Below are 15128 nucleotides of genomic sequence, written 5' to 3' on the forward strand. Positions count from 1 at the left end.
TCCCCTCCAATTTCTGTGGTATTTATGTTTAGGTATTTTTCTTTCCTGTGCTTGGGGGTGGTAGGCAGCGCCACTCGGACTATTAAGAGTGAAGGCGTCCTTCTTCTTAACCCCCGGGCCGTGCCCCGAGTGTGTACGACATGTCGAGAGTGGTCGACCAGTGTTGAACCCTCTTAAGCTTCCTATGGCACCAAGACTGCCAGAACAGAGACCCTCGCTATGCATGTAGCGAATCAGAATAGAAAATGAGGGGCTCGTTGAAAATAAAACGGAAATAAGAGTTGGCAGTCAAGAAAACCTTGCAAAGCAAAGGGGAAGATGTGGTAGGTCATTGAAGCACATAACGATTTCGAAAGAAAGAAAGTGGAGAAAAAATGCCCGCCAGGTGGAATTCGAGCCCACGACCTCCAGAACACCGGTCCGGTGCGATAACCACTACGCTACCGGCGGGGCGATGTTCCCCTCCACTTTCTGGGGTATTTATGTTTTGGTATTTTTGCTTCCTGTGCTTGGGGATGGTAGTCAGAGCCACTCGGACCACTCGGGGTGAAGGGGACCTTCTTTTTAACCCCGGGGCGTGACTCGAGTGTCTACGACATGTCGAGAGTGGTCGACCAGCGTTGAACCCTCTTAAAGGGGCACTGACACAAAAATTTTGCATCTTGTTTTTTTTGTTGCGATAAGTTGCTAGTGACCTACTTATAACCAGTAGAAACCTCATTTGCTTCAGCGAGCGACGGTTGTTTAATTAGAGGCATTTTCAAAGCGGTCAGTCGCAGTTTCGGTTTCAGCTAGTCCCGAGAAACGATGGATTTTGTGGATTTTGTGTGAGCAAAGCTGACCACGTGACCGTCGGAGGGATATCACAGAGCAGAGCCCCCGTGGCACTGTCGAATCCGCATCAACGGCAGTTTCTGCAAATGCCCCCACGTACTGATCTCGTGAGGCGCTTAATTAAAAAGCGACGGTGGATGTGACGCAGGCGCTGCGCGTGCAAATGCTACCACGGCTAAAGAACGACGTGCGGCGCTCGAGACGGTGGGTGCAAGACGCGCTGGGAGCAGCCGGCCGGTCTGCCTTCAGGTCCGCCTACAGATGTGTTCGGCTTAGCACTGCGGCGGATATTCGAGTGCCGCTCTGGTAAGCGGTGCAGATGACAATTTTTAATGCAACCCGCCATCGCATCATTAACTCCTTTCTCATGTAAGCCACAATGGCCGGGACTTGGGGACAATTTCGTGCAGCGGTAACAAGCTATCACTCGAGCTACCTGCGCCGGCCTGGGCCACTTCGCGGCCGTGGCCACCGCCTGCACAGCGACCGTGCGGTTAGCTCAGTGGGCTTTTCGTGCCTCTGGCGCGTTTTCGCATCCAATGATAATAAACAGTAATAGAAACAGAGTGCCTGGAATCGCTGTAGAACTTTGGTCGCGGCCAGCTCCCCGATGAGCTCACGAAATCACGGCGCCTCCGCCGCCAACGATCGGGTCGTTCGTGCTCGAAAGCAGAAGCTCCGCCCTCCGGCCCTCCGATTGGAGCGGCGAGCCGGCGAAAAACGCCGGCAGTGCGGAAGGGGCAAACACAAACTCGTGACGTGTTGGATGTTGTTTATTTACACAATATCCTCGGGATGTCGATTGCGCGTGGTCCTCTGCTGGCTGCTCGGTTGCGTTTAGCACACTTTAAAATCGGTTTCAAATATGTTGTAGGCTGTATTCGCCGCTGATATTTCGCAGATGATGTAAATGTGATCCCACCAATCTATCTCCGAAGTTATCTCACCTTCAAAATTTTGTGTCAGTGCCCCTTTAAGCTTCCTATGGCACCAAGACGGCCAGAACAGAGGCCCTCGCTATGCATGCAGCGAATCAATAGGAAATGAGGGGCTCGTTGAAAATAAAACGGAAATAAGAGTTGGCAGTCAAGAAACCCTCGGAAAGCCAAGGGGTGGATGTGGTAGGTCATTGAAACACATAAAGAATATGGAAAGAAAAGAAATAAAGATATATATTTAGTATAAGTAAAGAGCCCGATACACATGAAGAACAGTAACAAATACAGTTTACTTACGTAGCGGCAACGGGACTTGCCTTCATCAAAGTACAATTACATGATTTTGCTGTCACAAACATTTGGAACACATTTATTATCCAGATTTCAGAAAACTGTGAGGAGGTTGGGAAGGTGTTTCGAAAACGGAGCGTATGAATGCAGTCCGGGTATGTTACAACCACAACAACAACAACAAAAAAAGAGGAGAGAGGGAGAGAGAGAGACAGGGGTCGTATTAGCAAGGCAGCCGTCAAGGTTGCTCAACGACGAGGCAACGTACCTGGCATGGGCGGCAAGTTCAGACAGTGCGGAAGACTGAACAATCGCAGTTTTCCAATGAAGGGAAAAGTTCACAGTAAGGTATTCAGTGGGTGGGGAGACTGGTTCGGCCGGATCCATATAGGCATGAACAAACAATGTGTTTTGGGTGTGTCCCCCGCGGATGGACATAATAGATACAGTACACAAAGAAAATTGCACCAGAGCTAGCAACTGAACAGGAAATAGGTAGGGTCCATAGATCACAAAGGGTTAAACGTTTCTAAGTGGTGGCGGGAACACGGCCTCCTTCCCAAAGACAATTCGCATTGTTGAGTCGCATTAGGCTAATAAAGCAGCTGTATTTGGGGAGTGTCTGCGAATTCTCATAGGAAACTTAAGGGTTGGAATTGTGAAGAATGTTATAAATATTATGAAGTCGATAATTTTGTTCGGGGGGTAAACACAATAGATTCCCGTAACTTTCAATAATACCAACTGCCGCTGGCCCAAACTTATAAATGAGATAGTATTCCCCAACCTCGCGGTCGTGGTCGATTTTGAAAGCGGATTGTAAATTTTTTGGCCTAAGATGTTCAAATGCATGACCGGGGCTGTTCACATGTTTTGACAGGGGTGAATAAGGGCAACTTTTTAAATGAGAGCGGTGATTATTGAACGGCATTCGAAAGGGCGTTTCAGTTTCGCCGATATATTCTTGCCTACACACACTGCACTCTAGAAGGTATGTGACATTAGCGGAGTCACATGTAAAGTTACCCTTTATATTTACGCAGTAGTCTGAAGCCGTGCTGGTGGCGCGCTGTGTAGTGGTCATGTGTGGGCATAGTTTACATCGAGGTTTATTACAGGGCATGCAACCAGTAGCTTCCGGTAGGCTGATACGAGAGTTAGTAGGGAAGTCGCATAAATTCTTATTACGCTGCTATACAACGCGTGGTGGTTCGGGGAATACGCTTTTTAAGCGTTCACTTTGAATTAGGATATAGTGATATTTTCTTAGTACGGTTTCATCCTTTGCCATTGCTCTTTTCTTGCTTTGCCATTCAACGTTTGAAGCGGTTAAATGCTACAAATTACGTTTGCAAAACGAAAAACTGAAAATGCGGCGCGTGCGCTCATTAAGAACTCCTACATACAGTAATAAATTCCTCTACGGCGCTTATACCAAACGCCCAAAAACAAAAACAAATACCTCTAATGAGGGTCTACGCTGCTCCCAACGCGCCTCCTTTAAACTCCCAGTTCTAAGAATTATTATACTCCCAATGGAACCTCTGCAAACTCCCACTGTTGTGGCTGTAAAATGAAACTCGCATTTGCTACTAAATAAAGCGCAGAAATAATGGGAGTAAGGCAATACTCCCATAGGAAGGAGTTTTGAAAACTCCGAATGGGTACTGAGTTATGCGACAAGCCCTTTACTCCCATTTAGGCTTATTTGCGGAGCCAAGAGTTATATCATCCCTCACGTTTTTTTAGTGCTGAGAAATTCCCTTTAAACAGTAATTAATAAATACTACAGTGTGATAATACTACTACGAACTTATAAAACCCCAAAATGGCACAACAATAATTTTTCTTGCTAAAATAGTTCATGTTTCTTTACACATTCTGGTCGGAGCATTATAAATAGTTTAAAACCAAATTTAGATTTTTTTGCTGCGTTCGGAAGAATATAGATACCTTTAATTAGCAGATATAAAACATTTTGTCACTTATATTCGACTCTGAGGATTTTGAGCCGGCCACAACGGGCAGCGTGACTGGTACAGTCACTCGAGGGGCGAATACAAATTCTCTTTTCCCTTTGTGAAACTTGTGGAAGCGTTCTTATTGGACTCCAGTGTTTGGTGGAAACCCACGTTTTAAAATGCCTGTCGATAGCAGGGTACAACTTAAGAATGGCCGGCAACTGAAGTTCCATATCCGCCTCGTCACTGCAGCGCGGTCTTCCTCCGCGCCGCGCAAAGATTGCGTTACAGCGAGAACGTCGAACGTGACAGGAGTGGTCTGGGTCAATTTCCGAGTTAATAGAGAGTTTTAGCATAGCGACTAGAATACGCTAATGCAACGAAGGTGTGTTACCGGCACCCGACTGTGCATGCTCGCTCGGGGAGTTCAAAGAGGTCGCCGCTCGGCAGGACGAATCCGCAGGCTCGGCGAGGCATAAGCGTCTGTCCCCGCGGAACGAATGCGCAGCTGCCCCGTTGTTTGCTGTCAACCGCCACCGTAGCGGTAGGGAAGGCTAGGGGCTATGCTAAAACTCTAATATATGGCTACAAACTCATGCGCCGAGTAGACACTATGTAGAAAAAGCAGGCGTTGTGTACATGGCTGCAATTGATGTAAATACTAAGAAGCAGTAGGCCAATAGTGGAGTTTTCAGAAACTTTATATATTGTTGTCGTTGCGTTGACCATTTTACGGGCCTGGTGACTGTCAGCCAAATAGTTTTCAAGAAATTTGACGAATTTTTCCTAGCCGCTAAGTAGAAAATGCTGGCGTTGTGTAACAGGCCGCAATTGATGTAAACAGTAAAAAGCAGTTGGCCGATACTGGAGCCTTGAGAAACGCCATATATTGGTGTCCCAGCGTTAACATATGACAGGCTTGGTGTCTGCCAATAAAGTAGTTTTAAAAGACCTAGGCGAATTATCCCTAAAGCTCTAGCTTCCAGTTTTTGAGTTAGTATTGTGTGGGAACTGTACAAAATGTTTTCTTTACCATATAAATAAAACTCACAAAATCTAATTACTGTGTAAAGCAACATTGCCTACAGACCTAAATTTGTCAACAAGAGAAAGTGTACTTTTGCGCTTCGAAAATACAAAAAAAGTATTTGAAAGAATTCCGAATATCTTGCAATGTTTGACCTTTATTTCGGAAACTGTGAAAGTTCCGGAAAAGTCACCACCTAGGCACGCAATTGGGGCACGTACGAAACTGGGCAGTGTCACGCCTTGCCCAGACAAAAATACACAGACTGCTATCATATACAGCTTTTATGTAAACGTCCCCGTACTATTTAGTATTCGATACGTTTCTGCAGTTTTTCTAATCTTTCCTTCTTTTTAGCTTAGTAGACTTCCTCGTGCGCCACCGCTACCCCAGATAGAGACCCCTAACCGCGGTGCAAAGCCGTTCGGCCGGAGAATTCCTTCCTTCTCAGACGCCGTGGTCAGTAGCATTATCTTCTGTGGCTCGAACTTGACCGAATTTATTACGAACTGTATAGGCGAACACAGAGGACGATTTGGCAGCGTTTGAGTAAATTAAAATTTAAGAGACTATTTTTCTGCCTTTAAAACTGAGCCAGTAAATGGTATCATAAGGTGAAACTGTTTGTTTTTTCTCCTGCATTCATCCTTTACTCGAATCGTAAGCCTCTGTTATGTTTCCCTAGTAAAACCCGACTACTGAGGTCGCCATTCACTTCACACCAGGTTTGATGGAAGCTTCTTTAAAAACTAGCTGGTATTTGTTCTTTGATTATTTTTTCAAAAATAGGCCTGCGCTGAAATTGATGTAGTGTAGCGCTGTGGCAAGGGTACCACTCTCGACTTTCTGGGGACCAAAAAAACCCTTCCCCTGTCGACCCCTTGTGCCATGAAGTGGCTGTAGCTCCAATAAAACGTCCGTTACTTTCGTTCCTGTCACAAACTTTACGCAGCACAAAGGCATTACCGATAACAATACACATGCACTAAAACAGCACCTCAGTTTTATTTCAAAACAGAATGGTTAGCAATCTTATTTGTGGTTATACACAGCAACACACAGCAGATTAATATTTAAAACGTTCAGGCTATTTTTCGCTTCGTCCCCGGAGAACTGGTTTCGGGTATCCGCAGTAGCCGTACCTTGTGCCGAAGCAACTCTGGCACGGACACTTGACCTGACATTGCCCCCGCAGACCGCGTTTGCACTGCAAAAAAGCATAAGGAAAACGACTCGATGCGCTGGCTCTTTAAATATCATCAACGTTTAATATTGTGCAAATAATCTTCATTTTATTTACATAAAACTGCGCACTAAGGACAGAAACAGGGTATTGTGCTGTGCAACAGAAAGGAAAATAAACCGATGTGTCTTATGGTTTCAGAGCAAATAAAACAATGAAATGGGTACGAAGCAGTGAAGGAGAGCTTATCTCAGTAGAAGTTTCTGGCAGCAAAACAAACTTTGATCTTAGCCAACAGGTCTTGAAGTGCAAAATACATTTAGCAACATTCTCATCATTTTAAGAGGAAAGTTACATTTAGCTAATCACATCAACCAAACCGACGCATAGGGATAATCAAAAATTAGGGCCACCTGCGAAGCTGGACGAAGTAAACGGTGTGACTAAAACAAAACACGGTTGTTTATAATTTCTGATTTAGCATGCTTCCTAGACAATTAGCTGAAGAATTTGCAAGGACGTGAGCTTCATTTTAACAGACATACATGGAGCTACCTGTAACCCTCTTAGCATCGTAGGCATCTTAGAGTCTCTGTAACACCCCAATCCACTCCGCTCGACCACAGAATACACCGGACCGGTCGCATAGGGCCGTTTGACATCGAAGTTAAAGGAGTACTGACACAAAATTTCAAAGCTGAGATAACTACGTAAAACGCTTCCTTTTTATCAGGAGATATCTCCCAGCAAGTTTCAACAGCAACCGTTCAGCGAAACGTATTTAAAATCCATTTTAATCTTCGCCCGCACAAAAAAGTCCAGAGCGGGCCGACGTGACATCATCTGCTACGTGCCCCAAACTGTTGACGTCGGGGCTCCCGTGACGAAGCCGACGCGCTGGCTGTGGTTGGCGCGCGCTGCTCGGGCGTGTGTACATGTCATGGTTTTGGGACTGACGTCATGCTGCCCGGGCCTGTGGGGACGGCGAAGACCTCGGCCGGTCTGGGCGCGCGCGTGCGCTCGCTCGTGCGCGCTTTCAGAGAGGCACCGATACGGCAAGAATGGTGACGCCATGTCATACATGCTGCCATGGCGGCCGCTCGGCGTTTTTTAAGTGCGAATGCACTTTATAAGCGACCCCAAACCATCCACCGCCGGCGGCGGCGGCGTCCGCAGTGCTCCTCTATATTTAAAAAAGAAACAGCATCCGGCGCCAGGTTTCGATCCGAGGACTTTGCGGCCGCAGCGCGACGCTCTACCGACCAAGCCACGGACGCGACGGTGATATCAGTGTTAGTGACGCGCCTTATATCTTTAACGCATTCAAACTACGTCGTCAGCGGCGTGCGTTGGCGACTCAGCGGCGTTATAGCGGCTTGATAACTGCGTGGTGTACACGTGATACTACAAACCCGATGGAAGAGATGGAAGAGAAGGCGGCGAGGCGGTGGGCTGCGGGGGCCGAGCGCAAGCGCCGCAAGCGGGCCGACAACCGTGCATTCGCACTTTCACATTCTCCCCCCAGGGGAAATGCGGGGGAATTTTTTTGTCGAAACCTAAACTGGCACGAATAAACGACGCCGTAAATGAATTTTTACGCTGCGCTCGACCGTCTAATCTGTCACTCTATGATTAGTGGGCTGGTAGGCACGCATAGCAGCGAAAAAAAACGTAACATAAAAATTTCGTGTCAGTACTCCTTTAAATCTGCCACCAGCATAACGGATGTCGTTAGACAGGGCATGATACCTGTAGAGCACGTACACGCCCCTCCCTCCTCCTCACTTTTACGGCGAAACCGTCCACGCATCAACCGGCCGCCGTTTATGTGCGCGTGCTTAGAAATGAAAATGCCGCTCTGAAAGCGCTTTAGGGGGTCGGTGCAGACAAAACACGTTAGCTTCGCTCGAAGGATTGCCGCGTTAAAATCATACTGACACAACTTTTAATGCCCACTTCGCACAAATGAGCAACATAATTAGGAAAAAGGGGGAATAGCCATGTTACCCACTAGCTCATTTCCCGAAACCGGAACTATGGTTCCGTACGCCTAGCTGTGCGATTGGCTGAGGCTGGCAAAAGTAAACGTACGTTAGGCACGGATTAGCTTGCTGAACGAGCTATTTGAACTTAAATGTAATGAATATTCATTTAGGCAGTAAAAATGGTGGTTTAAACAATGAGAGTTATGAAAATACACGCAAGCATAGAAGTAACGATACGCACTGCCCTAGGGACTGGGCATGCGCACTATGATTTTTTTAGTCTATCGCTTTGGAGTTGTCTTACAGAATATTGGCCGATTGGCGTAAGCGACGTTGTCTTACGTGACCCTGTTTGTCGAGCGTACCCCATGTTTCCCGACACGATTACTCTCCACCGTAACACTGCAAGCCAGGCACAAATACGGCGAAAAACAAAGCAACGGAGGGGAGCAGTCCGTAGCTCGGTATGGTAGCGCCACCTGGGAGGACTGATGGTAAGCAAATCTACAGATCCTAAGCAAGGTAAATATAAATGGTAGCGAAGGTTCGGGCAAAAAGCGGTTCAGAACCTATTGCCAGCGACATTAGCATGGGGGCTTATGGGAGTGGCGATTGAAGCGCGACTAGGTGAGGAGGGAACAAACACTAGTAACAAAAAACCACGGTTTGTTCAACAATAAAACAACAATTATATTTTACGAACTATATTTATTTCTGAATCACATTTATTTAGGCACAGTGTATAAATAATTTATGAAAATGCCGTTCATTCTCAAAAACCTTTTTTGTAGCGCCCTCTGAAGAATGGCACATGTCATTGCTTTGTGATGCAGTCCTTGTAGTGATTGGAAAGGCGCTCCTAAAGTTCGTCTGCTAGGAAACGCCCCTCGTGTGTTTTGTTGGTGCGCATTTGCATTCGTTTTTCCTTGTTAATTTGGTGTGAACTTAATTTTTGCCGTGCGTGGACTTGCGAGGTGCGTTGTATCGTCGGTGAACACGTTTAGTACCGTGCCCGGCAGGCACGGTGAACTACGGGACGATGCTGCCAAGAGTTGGAGCGGAGCGCTTTCGTCGGTACCTACAGAAACGATGTGCTGTACAAGTTGCAACAGCAACTCCCGTACACCTGGCGTTTTTCTGCACCATTTTCCTCTCATTTCCACAGGTAACGCGAAACTATTGTACTGTTAATATGTGGACGGGGGTTGTGTAAGGGGACGTGGTGGTGCTTCGAAAAAAATGGGTCTAAAGCTTTCTTATGTCACAGTTATCTCTTGATTTCACCTCAGGCTGGCTCCGAGTAAGTTGTGTCAATTACTCTAGGACTTCTCGGCGTAGTACCACTCGAATTTAAACGAGTCGCTTTAATTGTCTATCTCAGTGTCTTCTCTATGGCATTACAACGCTTGTAGTGCTCGTTGCTTCCGGCACTTGTATGCGCAAGCATTATTTCCATCGCAGTACTGTGTTGTGCTGCTCCGTGCTGCGCTGCTGCCAGATCTTTCCTGCTATGGGCTTTTACATACTGCCGTCGCTTTGGTTTGCATTGATCCATTTTTCCTCTTTTTAATTATCTGTTGCGACACTTGCCTAATAATGCAACCAGGAAATTGCAGGCGTGAATGCTGAGTGAACTTCTGTAGAAACCCTTGTCTACTTGATAAGACGCCGGTACAGCTGCAGGGTGCTCGCTGCACTTTCGTGAATCGGCATTCCTGCGGCCCGGTTTTCTGCGTAAAGATGCAGTGCCTAGTTCTTTTCTCTTGTTTGGAAGTAGTTCTGCTGTTAACGCTTTCATTGCTCATAATGCTATGTGTTACGGGTAAAGTCAATTTTTCGGCGCGTAAGGAAAATCATAATGCATGTAGTGCCCACGAACATTTTGTACTTATTGTATACGTGCTCATTTTGTGCCGTGTGGTAAATTTGTTTTATGTTCATCCTGGAATAAAATTCAAATGTCTTGATTATAGCATGACTTCGCGTTATTTCTTCTCTTAGAACAGAAGTACACAAACTGAGCAAGCATTATATAACCTTGATCTATACTTAAGGCACGCACGCCTACCTGCGTATGTGCGACGAAATTAAACTTAGCAGTGGCGTTGGTAGAAATTGGTATCGGGGTAAGGAGTGGGCACGTTTTTTATATAAAAGGGGGGCCGGGGAGAGTGGACAAGTGTCATTTTGGGCTCTGTATCCCAAGGCAGAAAAAAAATTCCGGTCGTGGGGGGGGGGGGGTACGTTTGCCACCCGCTGCAATCAAAATAAACAACTGATTGCTTTTATACAGCAGTGGAAGGCATGAATACAGAATAAAGGTTCAGAGAAGATGCAAGATGCTTTTATAAACACCGAGGCGAATCATACGACAGTATGCTAAAGTGCGTTTCTCTAGTCCCGAGTATAAGCTGGCGTTGACTTGAAGCACACACGCCAAGGGCTCGCCAACTTGCGTCAGATGGCAATGACATGAGCCCTCAGCGATCAGAGTCCTGCTAAGGCTATTTTGAAGTCAAATTTTCCCGCTAATGCTACCAAAATGACGTCACTTTCTGACCGGATCTTGCGTCACATCCTGTTTATTTTTTGTTCCGCCGGAAGTGTTCCCTCCTCACACAGATGGCGCTAAGCCCCATGAGCAGCTTAAGAGCCGCCATTTTCTGAACGTATGGGCTTCTATGGAAGCTTCGCTACCAGTTATATTTACCTTGTCCTAAGTATGCACTGGAAGTTCAGTTGAATAGCTGCTGTTCTTAACTCATGGAAAACGTCACGAAAACGAACGATTTGGAGGGAAAATCAACATTTAAACCTAAATTAAGTTCTTAGTTAACGTGTTTGATGCCGGACAAGCGCTGGGGGTGCTATAAAACAGTAAATAATTCAAATAAAGCAAACTTATATACTTGTCTCCATGGCCCATTTAAGCTAGACGGGTATATAATGTACCGTCGGTGTTTTAAAGCGGGCAAGGTGCTGTTAATAAGAAAGGAATTTGCAGCAATTCGACGATCTCGAAATTGAGGCCACAACGGTGGTGGTAGCGGCTTTCTGTGCTTTTGTAGCACTTCGTCCCAAGTCTTATGTCCAACGTCGACGTACGTAGACAGCATATCCGCGATTTTCTTGTTCACGCGTTCCGTTAGTCAGTTCGTTTGGGGGGGAAACGCCGTCGTTCTTCTGTGATCCGTGTCGCTCTAGCGTAAGATTCCTTGCATGAGCTCCGCAGCGAATCCCGTTCCGCGGTCCGTGATTAGGACTTCAGGGGCTCCATGAAGCAGCACAACTTGGCTTATGAAGAACGTCTTGTGCAGTCCCCCTCGGAAGAGCGGCGGTTTCTGCGTAGCGCGTCATGTAGTCTGTTGCTACTACAATCCACTTGTTCTGTGATCGTGACGTAGGGAACAGGCCTAAAAGGTCCATTCCAATCTGTCAAAATGGCCTCGACGGGACGGCGATGGGTTGCAGTAGTCTGGCGGGTCTTGTCGGCGGCGGTTTTCGTCGCTGGCGGTCACAGAAACACCGAACGTAGTGGGTGACGTCGGATGTAAGGCGGGGCGAGAAGTACTTCGAATGAATTTTTGCAATAGTGCGAGCTGTTCCGAGATGTCCGGAAGACGGGTCGTCGTGGCACGCTTCCAAAATTTCGCCACGAAGGTCAGCGGGTATGATAAGTAGATAAGTTCTTCTCGTTCCGGGGCTGAAATTTTCCTTCACGAGGACGGAGTTTTTGAGGCTGAATGCTGGTAAGTTACGCTTGAACGCTCTAGGCACGGCGCCGTTTCGTCCTTCGAGGTAGTCGATCATTACTCGCAAGTCGGGGTCGGCACGCTGCTGGGCGGCTAGGTCGCTCTCCGTAACAACCCCGAAGAACGCACTGTCTTCATCGGAGTCTTGTGGGGGTGGGTCGACAGGGGCGCGGGACAGGCAGTCGGCGTCGCAGTGTTTTCTGCCCGATTTGTAGACTATTGTAACGGCGAACTCTTGTAGGCGCTAGCTCCACCGCCAAGGACGGCCAGAGGGGTCCTTCAATTTGGCGAGCGAACACAGCGCATGGTGGTCTCTCACAACCTTGAACGGTCTTCCATACACGTATGGGCGAAATTTTGAAATCGCCCATATAATTGCAAGGCACTCTTTCTCAGAGGCAGAATAGTTTTTCTCCTCCTTCGACAGACCACGGCTAGCATAGGCGATTACCCTTTCGCAGCCGCTTTGCTTTTGGACAAGGACGGCACCCAAGCCTATATCACTGGCGTCCGTGTGCATTTCCGTTTCGGCATTTACGTCGAAATGAGCGAGCACGGGCGGGCTTTGCAGGCGTTGTTGCAGCTCCCATAATGCTTTTTCTTGGGCGTTTTCCCAGGCGAAAGCGGTTCTATCTTTCGTAAAGCGCGTGAGTGGCTCTGCAATGCTTTTGAAGCTTGCGAAGAAGTGCCGGTAGTATGCGCACAGCCCGAGAAATCTTGGCACGCACTTTTTGTCTTTCGGTCTTGGGAAGTTCACTACGGCTGATGTTTTCGCCGGGTCCGGTAAACTCCCGCGGCGTAGACGACGTGTCACAAAAACTTGAGTTCCTCGTAAGCGAAGCGGCACTTTTCGGGCTTCAGCGGTAACTCCGACGAGCGAATAGCCTCGACTACGAACTCCAACCTTGCAAAGTGTTCATCGAAAGTCCGGGTGAATACCGCAACGTCGTCAAGGTATACGAGGCAGTTGTGCCACTTCTGGCGAGCTAGCACAGTGTCCATGACTCTGAAAATGTGGCGGGGGCCGTGCACAGTCCAAACGGCACCACCTTGAACTTGTATAGACCGTCTGGGGTTATAAATGCAGTCTTTTCTTGGTCTGTCTCGTCCGCTTTAATTTGCCAGTAGCCGATCTTCAGATCCATCAATGAGAAGTACTTTCCCTCGCAGAGTTGGTCGAGGGCATCCTCGATTCGTAGCAGGGGTACACGGCTTTTTTGGTGATTTTGTTCAGTCTCCGGTAATCAACGCAGAACCTTAAAGTGCCGTCTTTTTTCTTGACGAGTACGACCAGCGCAGCCCACGGACTTTTCGATGGCTGTATAATGTCGTTTACTTGAGTCCGGATGTCTTCGCGCTCGTGCAAAGAGACGCGCTTCGGTAACTGTCGGGTAGGTCGGGCTCCATCTTCGGTTATTATTCGGTGCTTCGCCAGAGGTGTCCGACGTAACGTTGAGTTCGACGAAAACACTCGCTGTAGCGATGAAGTAAAGCCAATAACTATAACTTGTTCCTTTCTTCTTGCGGTAGCGCCGGATTCACATCGAAGGGATGTGGAAGCTTGAAGGTTTCTTCGGGTGAGCCTTCAAAGTCGGGGACGGCGATCCCGTCACTTGCTTCTTGCGTTTCTTCGAGGTATGCAATCACAGCTCCCTTGTTTAAATTCTGGTACTCCTCGGTGAAATCGGTGACCCAAACTTGAGATTGGCGTTGCTTAAAACGCGCACTGCCTCTTGCGACAGAGACAACGCGGCCGAGGGGCAACTTTTGGTCACTCTCTACGATAGCGTCGACGTCAGGAACAGCATCTTCACAGTAGACGGTGATCATCAGGATTGCGCGGGGTGGCAGGGTGACATGATCATCGGCGATCCTTACAGCAGGATGGTGTTCGGGGTTCGGTTCCGGCGTCATGGAGTGATGGGAGGAAAAAGTTACTGACTTGGCCTGTAGATCAATTATTGCATCGTTGTCTGTCAAAAAGTCCATTCCGAGTATTACGTCGCGGGAGCAGTTAGGCAACATAACGAACAAGGCAGGGTACGTCGTGCCGTCAATGGTGACGCGGGATGTGCAGGTTCCACTTGGCGTTGAGGTGGCCTCCTTCTGTGCGTATGTGCGGATCGTCCCATCTGGTCATAACTTTCTTAAGCTTAGACGCAAAACCTCCGCTCATTACTGCGCACTCAGCTCCCGTGCCTACGAGAGCGACTACAGCTAAGCCATCGATGGACACCTTGACTTCCGATGCTGCCTTCCTCGAGTTCCAGGTGCGTCGGGGCGTCGCATCTCGGTTTGTGCGTGTTGACGGTGGGGCGCTGTGCGTGGTCGGCGCCTTCTCAGCGGCAGCGTCGGCCATGTCGGGTACGCGCCGCGCAGTGTAGCTGTCGTCGTGTTTGGGAGTCTCGTCAGGCTTAGGTAGGGTAGTCGGGATGAGGGCATGTCGTAAATCACTGTCTTCAGCGCGTCCTTGCGTCGTTGGAGGGTTGCCGGTTTTTCGCCGTAGATCAACTTCACCTCCAGAAGTTGCTCTACGGCAACTTCACCTCTAGAAGTTGCTCCAGAATCCTGCTTTAATACCGCGTTACATTGTCGTCGTAGGCGTCGTATAAACGAGCGCCTATGCTAAAATCCTGTACCAAAAGTACATTTTTCTCGTGCGGAAACGTATATCAATTGTTGGTTCCTAATGTGTCAGATGTACAGAGTTCAAAAATAAAGCGGTGTCGTTCAATTCAACAAGAAATAAACCAGCCCAGTACACAAAATTGAAGCTATGAAGAGGACTATAGGTATAAGAAAGTCTAAGGAAAAATCCCCAACAAGACAGCAGTACCCAATGCAGCAGGTTTTCAATGACAGATATTTCTGTGTCAATGTTTTTTGTGTATGCAGTACATCCACATTTGTGCCTGCTGTAGAATGATACAATAGGGCAGACCACTTTCTGTACAGATGATTCTGTGCTCTAACTTCACCCCTTGTCTACTTTTGTCGCTATATTTTTTGCTCATTTATGCTTAAGCCATCGGCTTTTCTATACCTTGTAATAAAGATATATTCCTGTCCATAATTTTTCATATTCAAGAGCAGCTGGAATAATGGCAGCACGACATGAAAAGTATCGCAGGAACAAATATTTTACATATATTTATCT

Source organism: Haemaphysalis longicornis, unplaced genomic scaffold, assembly GCF_048455015.1.
Source record: "Haemaphysalis longicornis isolate Haplotype H1 unplaced genomic scaffold, Haemaphysalis longicornis Haplotype H1 scaffold_16, whole genome shotgun sequence".
NCBI classification, from domain to species: domain Eukaryota; kingdom Metazoa; phylum Arthropoda; class Arachnida; order Ixodida; family Ixodidae; genus Haemaphysalis; species Haemaphysalis longicornis.